This window comes from Rhinatrema bivittatum, chromosome 14 (assembly GCF_901001135.1).
Source record: "Rhinatrema bivittatum chromosome 14, aRhiBiv1.1, whole genome shotgun sequence".
Classification (NCBI taxonomy): Eukaryota; Metazoa; Chordata; class Amphibia; order Gymnophiona; family Rhinatrematidae; genus Rhinatrema; species Rhinatrema bivittatum.
The window spans coordinates 10,782,385-10,795,482 of record NC_042628.1 but is presented as its reverse complement, the minus strand read 5'-3'; the positions used below and the strand labels follow the sequence as shown (position 1 = coordinate 10,795,482).

At 39.6% G+C, this 13,098-nt stretch overlaps 1 protein-coding gene across 1 annotated transcript in view; it reads right to left on the bottom strand.

Moving 5' to 3' along the window:
* GNA12 (G protein subunit alpha 12) overlaps nt 1-13,098 on the bottom strand; it is a 58,520-nt gene that overhangs the window by 44,031 nt on the left and 1,391 nt on the right. The gene's annotated exons all lie outside the window — the stretch shown is intronic.

The following is a 13,098-nucleotide window of genomic DNA, read 5'->3' as shown; positions in this document are numbered from 1 at the left end:
TTCCTCATACATGCTCTCCAAACCAATAAGTTCACCACATGGAGCACAGCAACACCAACAACGGAAATCAAAAGAACAGAAACTCCCTCTAAAAAGAGGTCAAGCAAATAGAGGGTTACTCCCATTACAAAAAGCAAATAAAAGCTCGGCTTTTCTATCAAGCCTTAAATGTTAGACCGAATACGGCCATCTGTTATGACATTTGAATCAAGCTGCCTCAATCCGCACTGCTACTATCCATAGTTTTTACAACGGGAGCTATTTGAGCTTAGTCTGCTGATCTATTTTAGAGTTAGGCCTCAAGGCACACTATTTTGTCAAACTGCATTGTGAAACTGCTGCCATCTATAATTGTTTACCCTATTGTAATGTGAAGCTACAAATGACTTGTGTGTAAGCTAAAGTTTGAAATACGTTGTCTCCTTTGAGTGAATTTTCATATTCAAAAAGGAAGAACATAAATCCAGGTAAAAAAGAATCAAATGTACTGGAATGAGGAAGTTTCCCCAGTGATTTCTGTGAAAGTTTAGAATGAAGATCTCTAATTCAGAGATCAAGAGCTTGCCAGAAGATGTGGTCAAGGCAACTAGCATATCAGGATTTAGAAGATGTTTGAACAAGTTCCTGGAAGAAAGGTCTTATAAAACATTAGGTAGGTAGACAAGGGAAAGTCATTCTATCCCTGTAAGTAACAAGAAACATCTACTTTTTGGAATCTGCCAGCTACTTGTGATGCACACTGGCCACCGATAGAGGATGCTACACTCAATGGACCCTGATCTGACTTCATGGAATATCTTAAGTTCTTATAACCGGCATGGAGTGGCAGTTACGGTCCTAAACAGCAGAAGCAGAACAGTATCAAACTTCTAGCCTAGTGGCCAGAGCAGCAGGCTGAAGACTAGGAAAAGCTAGGATTCAAGTCCAGCTTCTCCCACCAACGCTCCTTGTGATTTTGGGCAGGTTGTGTCACGCTCCATTGCCTCAAGTACAAACTTAAAGCCTCATTGACTAAGCTTTTCCCCCATAGACACAGAATAGGCGAAAAGCCTTAACTAATCAGGACCTTAGACAGAAACATAGAAATGACGGCAGAAAAGGACTAAATGGTCCATCCAGTCTGCCCGCAAGCTTATGAAAGCATCTGCCATGCAACACAGGTCACCCCCATACTTAAATTTCCCAAACTGTCAAAGTCGGGGCCCTTTTTGGTTGCTGTCAGAGTCCAATTCCTTGTTACCTCTTGCCTCTGAAGCGGAGAACAATGTTGGAGCTGCATCCAAAGTATCAGGCTTATTGGTTAAGGGTAGTAACAGTCACATCAGCAAGTTACCCCCAAGCTTGTTTTCCCAGACCGTAAAATTCAACGTCCTTGTTGGTGCTGTTTAAATCCAATTCCCCTTGACCTCTTTTCCCCCTGCCATTAAAGCAGAGAGTCGCAGCGACAGTATAAGAACATAAGAACAAGCCATGCTGGGTCAGACCAAGGGTCCATCAAGCCCAGCATCCTGTATCCAACAGAGGCCAAACCAGGTCACAAGAACCTGGCAATGGTTGAAACCCAAACTTCCATGGGCATGGGGAGACTATATTTAACAGACTCACTAACTTTTGTGGCTGTGGGGATTATACAAATTGTTAAATACCAAACTGTATGCTGCTGCTCAATCCAAGGTTCTTGGCAGCTTCCAAAGAAAAAAAAACCACATTCATAAAAATCAAATGTTTAAACACACAAGCTAATTCTACACTGTGAAATAAACAAAATAAAGACACAATGGGATCTAGGTGTTTGGCTTAAGTATTCATCTTATAAGATGACAAGGTCTTCAATAGCCATCACCATAGCAAATTTTGGGCATGCTTTGGACAGATATGGACAGCAGTGACAGGACAAGAGTTAAGATGTCAGGGAAGACACCGAGAGGAAGAAGGGTGTTAGGCTGCACATGGGAATTTGTGTAGGTATGTTCCCAAAAGGGATAACTCAAATGCATATAGACTGAACAGGCCATTCTGGCCTATCTGCCATCAGATATTATGTAAGGAGAAATGAAGGAAATATTAAAAGAGAGAGACCATCTTCTAAGTAATCAAATTACATGTGACAGCTTTCAGATAGTAACATGGGGGGGGGGAGAAGGAAGAGTCTCCCATACAAGAAAACAATTTGATACAAATCAGTAAGTTGTAGCCTATCACATCTCAGAAAGGCATCTAAATCTGGTTTATGACACAATAATTAAACTGGATATCATCTAAGTAGTAACAGGTAAAACCTTTAGCTCTTAGGGATGTGCATTTATTGCTTTATTCATTTCAACAGTGGGCATGTATGTAACAAATGGATAGTAGACACCCCAAAATGGATGGTGTGTGTATATAGTTGGCATGTACATACACGCACATCATTCGTTTTGGATGGTTGTATCCATTCGTGAGATATGCACCCACTGTTGAAATGAAACAAACCAAATCAGCAATGAATGCACATCCCTATTAGCTATACCGACCCATATTCATACAAATTAACAGTGGAGCTAGAAAGAAATGTGAAAACAGCAGTTGTGAGAAAAAAATCCTGCTTTAAATAATTACCACAGGGACTCAAGTGAAAGAAAAACAAAGCCTAGTTAACTCTTTCAAAGGAAATTAACTTCATAATAAAGTCAACCACAATGCCTGCAAAATCCAGCCTGAATTAAAAATCAGCAGAATGCAAGCGTCTGAACTCTAAACAAAGAAAATAAAGAGTAAACAACTGGTCAACCGCTGGGATATCCAGAAAAGTCACCAAGAACCAGATGTGCAAAGCAATTTTCCCATAGTCAAAATGAGGAAAAGCTTTAGTGCATTAGGTCCCAAATTTACATTTTAGGAAGAGGAAAGCAGCAACTATTCAAATAGCATTAGAAATGGTACATTCAGTCTGATCTATCCTGTTTTCACATGTGCATTCATTTGTGATGATCTACTGACCCTCAAAATCAATGACTTGGGCAAAAACAAAGCACTACTGAGTTCTGCAAAAAATGTATATATATATACATATACAGTGTCCTAGATGTTATACATTGTAAAACACTCATGTAAAGGAGCACCACGGACCAAGTCTCACTCATCAGCTACCTGGCTAAGAACTTTGTTCCCTTCTTACAGGCTAGCCCTCAGACACACTATATTTATGTGTTCACCCCTGGTTATTTTAGGGGTTTCAGGATGCTACACGTCGTTTCTATATTCCTTCTCTCATTTAGCAGGCTACAGCATAGATGCTCAGCTGGCTTGGGCGGTTACCTAGAATATTCCCTATTCTATCTAACAAATAACTAGAATCACAAAGACCTTTTCATATACTTCTGCAAGGTCACGCTACCACCTATTTTTTTGTGTTTGATTTGAATATAATTTCATAATAGAACACAAATCAAAGATATTAAGTCAACAGTGGTATCCTGGTGTCTTTTTGCACATCCTGCAAGCAGACACTAAGTTATACAGTTATAAGAATGCTCTTTTGGTGTAGTTCCACAAGGTTGCAAACGTTTCCCCTAAAAAGCCAAGAAAAGAGAATGTATTATACAAACACTTGTGTTATAGCCTACAGCAATCTCTAATGAGGGGAAAGCAAATATTTTATTCCCCATCAGTAGTCAATTTAAATATACCAATAACTAATGAATTTCTATAAAAGTCTGATTAAGCTTTAGCTCTCAAAATGTCATTTTGTTACAACCACTAGCATTCAATGCATCCTCACAGCTCCATTCAAACATTTCAAAGGGAGCATACAGTGCTTCTGAAAACCAAACCCAGACATAACAGACTGCCCATTACAATATATCCCCATCAGTATTCAGATGTCATCAGCTCCATGCTAGGTTTCTAGGCCATTTCTGGGGTGTAGTTGCTATGTTACTCCACTTGGATACATAGCAATCAACTCTGGTTTGGTTTTGTTTAGGTTAAAGCATGTTCTAAACAAGTGTTTTAAACAATCAATATACACAGTACAGTGAACTTTAAATACAAGTTTTAGTAAGAGGGGCATTTCTATCAAACTGGCAAGTTACAAGTTAGCTAGAGAAATATCTTCCCTTGTGAATCAGTGAAAATTAAACTAATGGACAACCACTACATTCTTTGCTTACAAATACATAATGTAACTTTTTTTTTTCAAAAGTAAAATAGCATTTAACTATTTTTATTTCAGTCTAGTTTAGACCGATGTTAACCACTATGACTGACATGGACATTAGTGGCATCACTACATTCCAATTTCAGAACGGTGCTGCGAGATCCGGGAAAAACAAAAAAAAAAAAAAAAAAAAGTATGGAAACTTTCCTGGGAGACTTGATTGCTCAAAAAGCTTATTTATAGGCTTACGGGCCTGCACATATGGTATACAAGTGTAGCCATAATGCACAGTAATAAGGGTGGCTACAGCAAGCATCCACCTCAGAAGCACTGTGTACATTTAAACTTTACACCAAAGATTCTCACTTTAAACATGAGTAACCACCACATTATGTATGAACTATCAAGTCTATTCTCAAAGGCACAGAAAGTCTGCAGGAGAGCAGCTTAAAGAGCCTCAATTACGACAACTGAAAAAACTATTTTTAAGTTATTACAATTTGCTGTGTGGACTTCTAGAGTGCAACAATGTGCATGGTGTTATAGAGCTGATTTTAATTTAAAATTAAGGGTGATTATTGCTATTTCTTGGATGCACATAGAAAACTGTACCCACTGTATAGTTATATCTACAAATGAAAATAGCTTTCAAAGAGAAGCTGTTTATGAATGGATCTCAGACCAACTGGCAATGGCAATAAATACAATTTCACATCAATGCACAGAACCAATTTGTTTGAAATGCTTAAAGAAATCATACAGGTACTGACTCATCTCTAAAAAAAGAAGTTGAGATTTATGCTTAGCTGCTTCCCAGAGAAAATAAGTCCAGACTGTTTTCACTGTAACTGATGTCACACAGCTAGCTGGCATCACTAGATAAGTATCTTAGTTATGTAATGAAGTCTGCTACAAACACACACACACACACACACCAAGCATTGTAATCCAGTCTCACAGGGTACTAACTGTGCAAAAAAAGAAATCCAGCAGATATCACAGATTCTGCTATCAGAATGGCACATATCAGAGCCCTGCTGCTAATACATTATACTTACACAGAACCTGCTGGCACCAGAGTAGCATTATAAGCTCTATGAATTCCTAATCAAACTGCTACGAGAGGCTGCAGTCAGCTCTATGAACTTGTTTCTGCATCCACAAATAAACTCATCCCTAATTAGGACAGACATCACTATAAAGATGATTTGGTGGTGTCAGTTGTCTCTCAGGGCACTTGCTTACCAGAATGCTTTATAAATTGTATGAACTGTTGTTGAGAGAGAGGGAATTGCAAACCAAGAACAAGCCGTTCACTTCTTCTGGGACACAGGGCTCTATTGTTCAATGATGGTCTTTCAATGATTAATTAAGAAACATTTAAAGAAAGCAGCCATTATTAGACTAGCAACATTTTCATCCAAGTCTGGAAATAATTCAAATGCTCGTCTATTACCTGAGGGAAAGTGAAGTAATGCTGCACCTGACATTAAGAACATTATTTAACCTTGCCTTCCATTCAGCAAAATTTATTTTATAACTAAATCAGCAGATTCAGGAAGTTTGGTATGTTGCTCCTACAGACTGATCTCATCCAGCTGAAATCTTAACCTCATGCTGAATGCAATGAAGGGGAAAATCATTTAAGCCCAGAGACATGAACCATAACCAGAATCCAGTGCAGATTTGCAATTCAAGTCAAAGACAGCTGAAAGTCAAACAGTGCTCAACCCAAACTGGCTTTGTTAAATCTGTATACAAGCTTTGAGAGTTAGAGGAAAACCAATTTTACACATCAGCTTATGAAATTTCCCATGAATTAATGGTCTTCTCTCTCTGGATCACTAATGGAAAAAATGTACTTCATTTGAAGGGCCACCCAAGTGCATCCAATCTAAACAAACCTGATCCCTTAAATGCAATCCACAATAAAGATGGGGGAAGCTCCCCCAGTCCACTCATTCCCAAGCAGTGGGGCTGTTTCCTTACACGGGAGGGGAGTCAGCAGACCGACAGAAGCAATACCAACTGAAGTCACTCCAGCTTAGGAGCACTTTTAACAACTTTTACTCATTCTGTACGTATGAAAAGATCTTTACTGATGTTGTACTATATCCAAAGAGGTACTAAAATTAGTTTTATCCACCATTAACTCCCCTTGCTCCCAAAATTATCTAGTTAAATGTTTTATAGTTACCTAATTCTAAAAAAAACCCTCTTAAATTGTTAAACAGTAGAGCATTTATTGACCCCCAATTTAACTTGTAATTTTATCAATGTCTTTCCAATGTCAGAAAACAAAGCTGTATGGATCTCATTTGGACTGCTGTTTGCAACAAATCCGACATAGCAAAATGAATGCACATACAGCTGAGGTCTATTAAAAAAAAAATTAGAAAAGAATGTATTAAAGTTTAAAACCGTCAAGCCAACAAATTAGTAGGCTGTGTCTGAACCAAAACAGAGGCTCCAAAATGCTGGGTAAGTTTCAAATCTTCTACCTAGACATATCGTGGCTCCAGATTTAACCCCTCCCCCCCCCAAAAAAAAAATTGTGTTTCATTAAATTCACTAATTGCTGTCCGTGACATTTAAAATGTGTTCTAAATTATTAAAGATAAAACCGCACTATCCATTTCATATCTACAACAGGACATTTTGCATCATTTCCCTAACACACAGGCCGATACAGTAAAGTTCACGGGCAAGCGCCCGCTCTCCCGGTGCACGCACAAGCCAGTGTCCTGTGCACGCGATAACAGATACAAAATATTTAAATTAGGGCCCGCGGTAAAAAGAGGCGCTAGGGACACTAGCGCGTCCCTAGCACCTCTTTTTGGACAGGAGCGGCAGCTGTCAGCGGGTTTGACAGCAGACGCTCAATTTTGCCAGCGTCGGTTCTCGAGCCAGCTGACAGCCACGGATTCGGAAACTGGACGCCGGCAAAATTTAGCGTCCGGTTTTCAACCCGCGAGCTAATTTAACATTTTTTTTAAAACTTTTTTTTAATTTTTGGGACCTCCGACTTAATATGGCCATGATATTACGTCGGAGGGTGCACAGAAAAGCAGCTTTTACTGCTTTTCTGAATGCTGCATGCATTTACAAACTGTTTTCTCAGTGTTATAAAACTGCATTGGCAACAGAGCCCATTGAAAGATGAACAGAAACTACTTAATCCCTTCTGAACTTTAAAAAAGACAACATCAGAAAACAGCTGGCAGAAAGCTTTCCAATGGACACCAAAAATGAATAATGGATTGTTCTCTAAACTTATGGATGCAGTGTGCAACTGTGCTCAAACATCTAATAAAATGTTAGGAAATCCTAAGAAAATGTTTTTGGTTTTATTTGTAAATCCTGTTCTATTTATAAGCCCACAGTACATTCACATCTTGACTGCAATGGTCACCCCATCTCAAAAAAATGACCCTAAAAAAGGTGCAACAAAAATCTGACCCTTCAGCTTAGAAAGTGTACTCGAGATATGACTGAACATAAAATGGGCCAAGCTGGGTCAGACCAAAGGTCCATTGAGTCCAGCATAGTGGCCAATCCAAGTTATTAGAAGTACTGGGTAGGTATGCAAAATCATGAGAGGTTTGTCAAAAGTAAGCTGAGAAACTTTGTTTCATAGTACAACATACATGATGCACCTGATGGAATTACCAGATGACAGGTTTAAAAAAAACAAAAGCTTTTTCCTTTAACCACACAATGCAGGAGTTAGTGTGGACCTCACTGCCACAGGATGTAGTGGAGACGTAGTGTAACTGGGATAAAAAGTAGTTAGAGGGATTTATGGAAGATAGATCGCGGGCTATTTAACATACGTTAGGGATGTCATGCTGGGGTCAATGTATTCCTAAACCACAACTGTGTAGTTTTGTCTGTCCTCTCTCACATTTTTTTTCTATACCTTCTAAGCACCCATTACTTGCTGCTGTCAAAACAGGACAATTGGCTGAGTTTGACCCAAGGGCCATCTAGTTTGCCAATTAATTTCAGGAATAGAAAATGTATAAAAATATCCCAAATCCAACAGAGAAAAAGAAGAAAACGATAATGACCTCACCTAGAAAAATGTTTCCAATTCTGTATCTCTGGAAAAAAAAAATAAGCAAGATACAGACCACAGAAACAGACCACAGAAATATCACAAAAATGGTGCAGATGCCATATGAGCTAAGGGCCTAAATATGTATACCATGGAAAAGGGGTGAGACAGGAGCTACAATAGAGTCAAATACCTAAAAGGCATTAAGGCACAAGCAGTAAGCTTTTTTCAGTGGAAGCAAACGGAGGAGGTTAAAACCGTAAACGACTTCAAGAAGGCATGGGACACACAAAGGATTACTGGTTGCAAAATAAATAAATAAACGCAACAGCAAAAGTACGACCTAGTGACACCTCAGGCCATGGAAGTAGATAGCTTGGATGCTGAGGGCCTACAACTCCCCAGAGACTGCACAGACCAATGAAAAAAGATTGGAGAGAACTGAATATTGCCTGAACTGTTGGAAGTTAGTTTGGATCTATGACGACTCCATCTTAGGAGCCAAGAAGTGCGCTGCAGAGGAGTTGGCGAGAGCATTTTGGATTAGTACAAGTGCACAGGATAAGACTGTGGTATGTGATGAGATAAATTGATACCAACTTTAGCTATTCTGCTTAACCTAGGAGACAATGAACTTGCAGAAGTCAAACTCAGTGTCAAGAATTGGAGAGACATGATTAACAGCTTTATTCCCCTGCGCTAGGATTAACCGAGAGAGCATGGAGAAAAACTGAAAGATGGACTCAAAGCAATCTGGTAAACTGTGTGAGGGCACCGACGCAGGCTACTGTGATAAAATTAATCTAGTAGCTAGGTCTGTCTGGCAGACTGTAAGTCTAGTAATTCATAGCCAGATCCGGCAGGCTATGCAGCTGGATCGATCTGATAGGCTTCAAGTACAGTAATACCCAAGTCTCGGTGGAAACGGGTACTCGTGCACTTGGGTCTGTCCGGCAGAATATGCAAAGCACCTAGGAGGCTGGAGATTCAGACTGCAGCTTTGTGATTTGACATGGGAAGAAAGTGGTACTGGATGTGAACTAAGTTGATTTTCTATGCTCATGTGCCCAATATGAAAGATGTCAAACTGTCCTGGTTAAGCCCACAATTCAGCTGTGCCTGTGGAACTTTGAAATAAATCCCTGATGCAGACAGTTGGTTGCCAAAATGCTGTTGGGCTTTGCAGCTGAATTGTGGGCTATTTGAAGATGTTTATGTGAACATTATCACTGATACATATTTGCAACTATTTTGGCAATTTTCATGGAAAGTTTTTTTTTTGGGTGGTTATTAATAAATGTTTTAGTTCTGTAGTTTATGACAAATTTACTTTTCCATCAGCACTGTAGCATGCAAGATTATATGAGAGGCATTTCCTTTTTTCAAAGGGCACCTCTGGAAGAATCCCCAAGTGATGATTTCAAGAGCCCACAAAATAGAGGGGGGGGGGGGGGGGGGATGCACCTCTGAAGATATGTGAGCAGCTGCAGGGGCTAATTGGGCAGAATTGGTGCCACTGGCTAACAGAATAAGAATAGTGGTTGGTTAATTTTTCCTTTTTCCATGATAGCCATGGCTCTACCAAACACTTAATGAAGACTTTTTCCTTAGTTTCCTAATCACTGGCCTATTTAGTTATACAATGAATCTGACTGTTTTACTGATTATTATATTGGATACAACAAACATTAGCGTTGCTAAGGTACACAGCCATGCAATGCTAGAAAAATCTTTTGGAGAGATCACACTTGAACTTCAAAGTTCACATCTAGCCCTCTGTTAGCCTAAGGCAGGGGTTCTACTACTACTACTACACATTTCTAGAGCACTACACGACATACGCAGTGCTGTGCAAGCATACAAAGACAGTCCCTGCTCAATAGGGTTTACAATCTAATAAACATACAGGACAAGGGACTTGGTTAAAAGAAAAGAAAGTTAGTCAAGACCAAAAGCAGACGTCATAAGACGTAAAAGCGGTTTCAAAAAGGTGGGTCTTTAAATCCCATCTAAACACGGCAAGAGAGGGAGCATGCCAAACCAGTTCAGGAAGTCTTTTCCAAGCACACAGTGCAGCCAGGTGGAAAGCACAGAGTCTGGAACTGGCAGTAGAGGAGAAGGTCATGGCTAGGATGGGTGTAGAGAGAGATTAAAAAAAAAAAACAAAAACCAGGTAGTGAGGAGCTGCAGAGCAAAGGCATTTGTAGGTGAGAAAGAGGAGCTTGAACTGAATTTGGGAGAGGATAGGGAGCCAATGCAGTGACTTCAGAAGAGGGGCTTATGCGAGCATAGCAACTTTAGTGAAAGCTAAGTCACGCAGCTGAATTTAAGACAGATTCTCAACCCAGTCCTCAGGATACACCTAGTCAGTCAGGTTTTCAGGATATCTACAATGAATATGCATGAGAGATTTGCAATCAATGGAGGTAGTGCATGCAAGTTTAACTCATGCGTATTCATTATGGATATCCTGAAACCCTGATTGCTAGATGTGCCCCACAATAGTAGATTGAGAAACCCTGGCCTAAAGGAAGAATAGGACATGGTATTTTTGACCAAGTATCTTTTGAACAAAGCACACAGTGTGCACAAGTTATTTTGAAGGCAGAATTTCATTAGCATGAATCTATTTCTTAAGATAAGAGGAAAAATTCTCACATCTACTTAATGTTAACGCCAGTGGAAGCCTGAAAGCAGCTGTTGAGCAGAGACTTCATGAATCAGATAAAAGGTTTTGCCCAATTTTATGCCCATGAGAAAAACATTTTAGAAAGCAGGTCCCACATGCATTTTACCATAAGAGGATAGGCATCCTAAACTGATCTCTGCTATGAGGCATAAAGTTTAATCCTTCACACAAGAAAGGGCAATGTACAGACAGTGCAGAGGTAACAAAATGGTACGATAAGACCTGGGTAGAGAAGACTTTTTATAAACCCTAAAAGAAAGAGGGAGGAGAGCAGGATATAAACAAAATCTTTTACCAATATAAATACTGCACAAAAGGCGAACATTTGAGTAGAAAGACATTCTAGAAGAAGGAACCATAGTATGAGACAGTTGACAATCATAATTAGTGCCAATTGTGGATCAGATCAGTGGTCCATGAAGTCCAGCAACCCGTGTCAGCCAAGGTCACTTGAAGTGCCCATCAGATCCCAAAAGTAAAGCCCATGCTGCTCACTCCCAGAAGTGGGAGGCAGACTCCTCCCAAGGCTATCCAGTTAAGTAATGGTTAATGGACTTGCCTTCTAGAAATATCCAACTTTTTTTATGAATAAAAAAAAAAAAAAGCTTTGTAGACTGTTTTAAAAAATGTCCCATCTCCCTAATCATTTTTGTCATTAATTCTCTTTGAGATGGTGCCACCAGAACTGCATACACTATGGGCTGATAAAGCTGTATTACAATATTCCCCATGTTGTACTCCGTTCCTTTCCACATAATTTCTATTGTATTTGCTGGGTTTTTTTGGCAGCTGTCACACTGAGCTAAGGATTTCAAAGTATTGTCCAAGATCTGTTTGTTGAGTGGGAATTCCTAGAATGGAACTGTGTACTAGATTGGATTCCCCCCCTCTATGTGCGCTTTATCTATCTACATTAAATTTAGTCTGCCATTTAGATGCCCAGTTCCTCAGTCTTGCAAGATCCTCCTAAATTCCTCACATCAGTTATGGTTTTCATGTCATATCTGACCACCTCACTTTACTCTACTTTTCCAGGTCATTAATAACATATTTAACACTGGTCCCAGCACATATCCCTGGGATATTCCAATATTTCCCTCTCCCTCCATTTTAAAAACTGACCATTTGGTATTATTCTCCATTTCCTATCTTTCAGTTTCCAATCCACCATAGGACACGTTAATTAAATGGCTTTTTAGTTTCCTCAGGAGTCTCATGAGGGACTTTTGTCAAATGCCTTTTAAAATATCCAGGTAGTGTAGTAGATGTGAATGAACAGCAGTCCAGGGGAGGTGGAGGAGGAAGCAATTCAATAAAGCATGGGCTAAAAAACAGATCAGCAGGGGAGGAGGGTAAGGCTGGGAGGTTACAGCATTACAGAAGTAGAGAATGAGAGACTAGATAGGCCTTATCTGCCATCATATTGAATTTTCTATTCAGGGGAACAGGACAAAATCCCAGTACAACACCTAACAAAAATTAAGCCAGCGGGGCAGCAATTCACAAGCAATTTCACCAAGGAGCCATGACATCTGACTAGACTTCTCTAGGTCACCTTTCATTGTTACATGGTCCAAACAGCAGGAGCAATGGGCTCTTGCTACAGAGTCAGTCAGCAAACCTATAATCACTGCATAACAAGTGGAGGGCACTTAGAAGTCTTAGAATCACTGCAAGAAGGAAAACAGCTTTCAACCAGTTAGAGAAGCTTGCTCATTTGGCTGGACAATAAACATTTACACATACATTAGTATTTCCCTACTAAGAACTGCACTATAGGAGAATTTTCATAAACCACTTTTTAAATAAAATACATATTTTCGGTAGAATTCAGGGGTAAGTGAAAACAGTTAGCAGGCCATTAACTGTCATGCTCCTTTTATAAAATTCTAAAAGTTTTTTTTGAGAATCCAAAAACCAGTATAACCACTCAATGGCGCAAGTCAGGTGCCTTGTCTTCAATCAACTGGCATTTAAGACAGCCTCATCTAATCATGTACCATACAAATCATTGTGCATACATTGTGAACAACTGGTTTTTGTAGATGTCACAACAGTTGCTACCGCAAGCAGATTGTTGAATGGATCCTGCAGCAAGCGAGAAGCCAACAGTAACATTTGCTGACACATCTAACAACTGAACCTGGAGAATCGGGATCCATTAAGGGAAGATAAAAAAAAACAAAACAAACCTGCCAAAACCATTTATCTGCA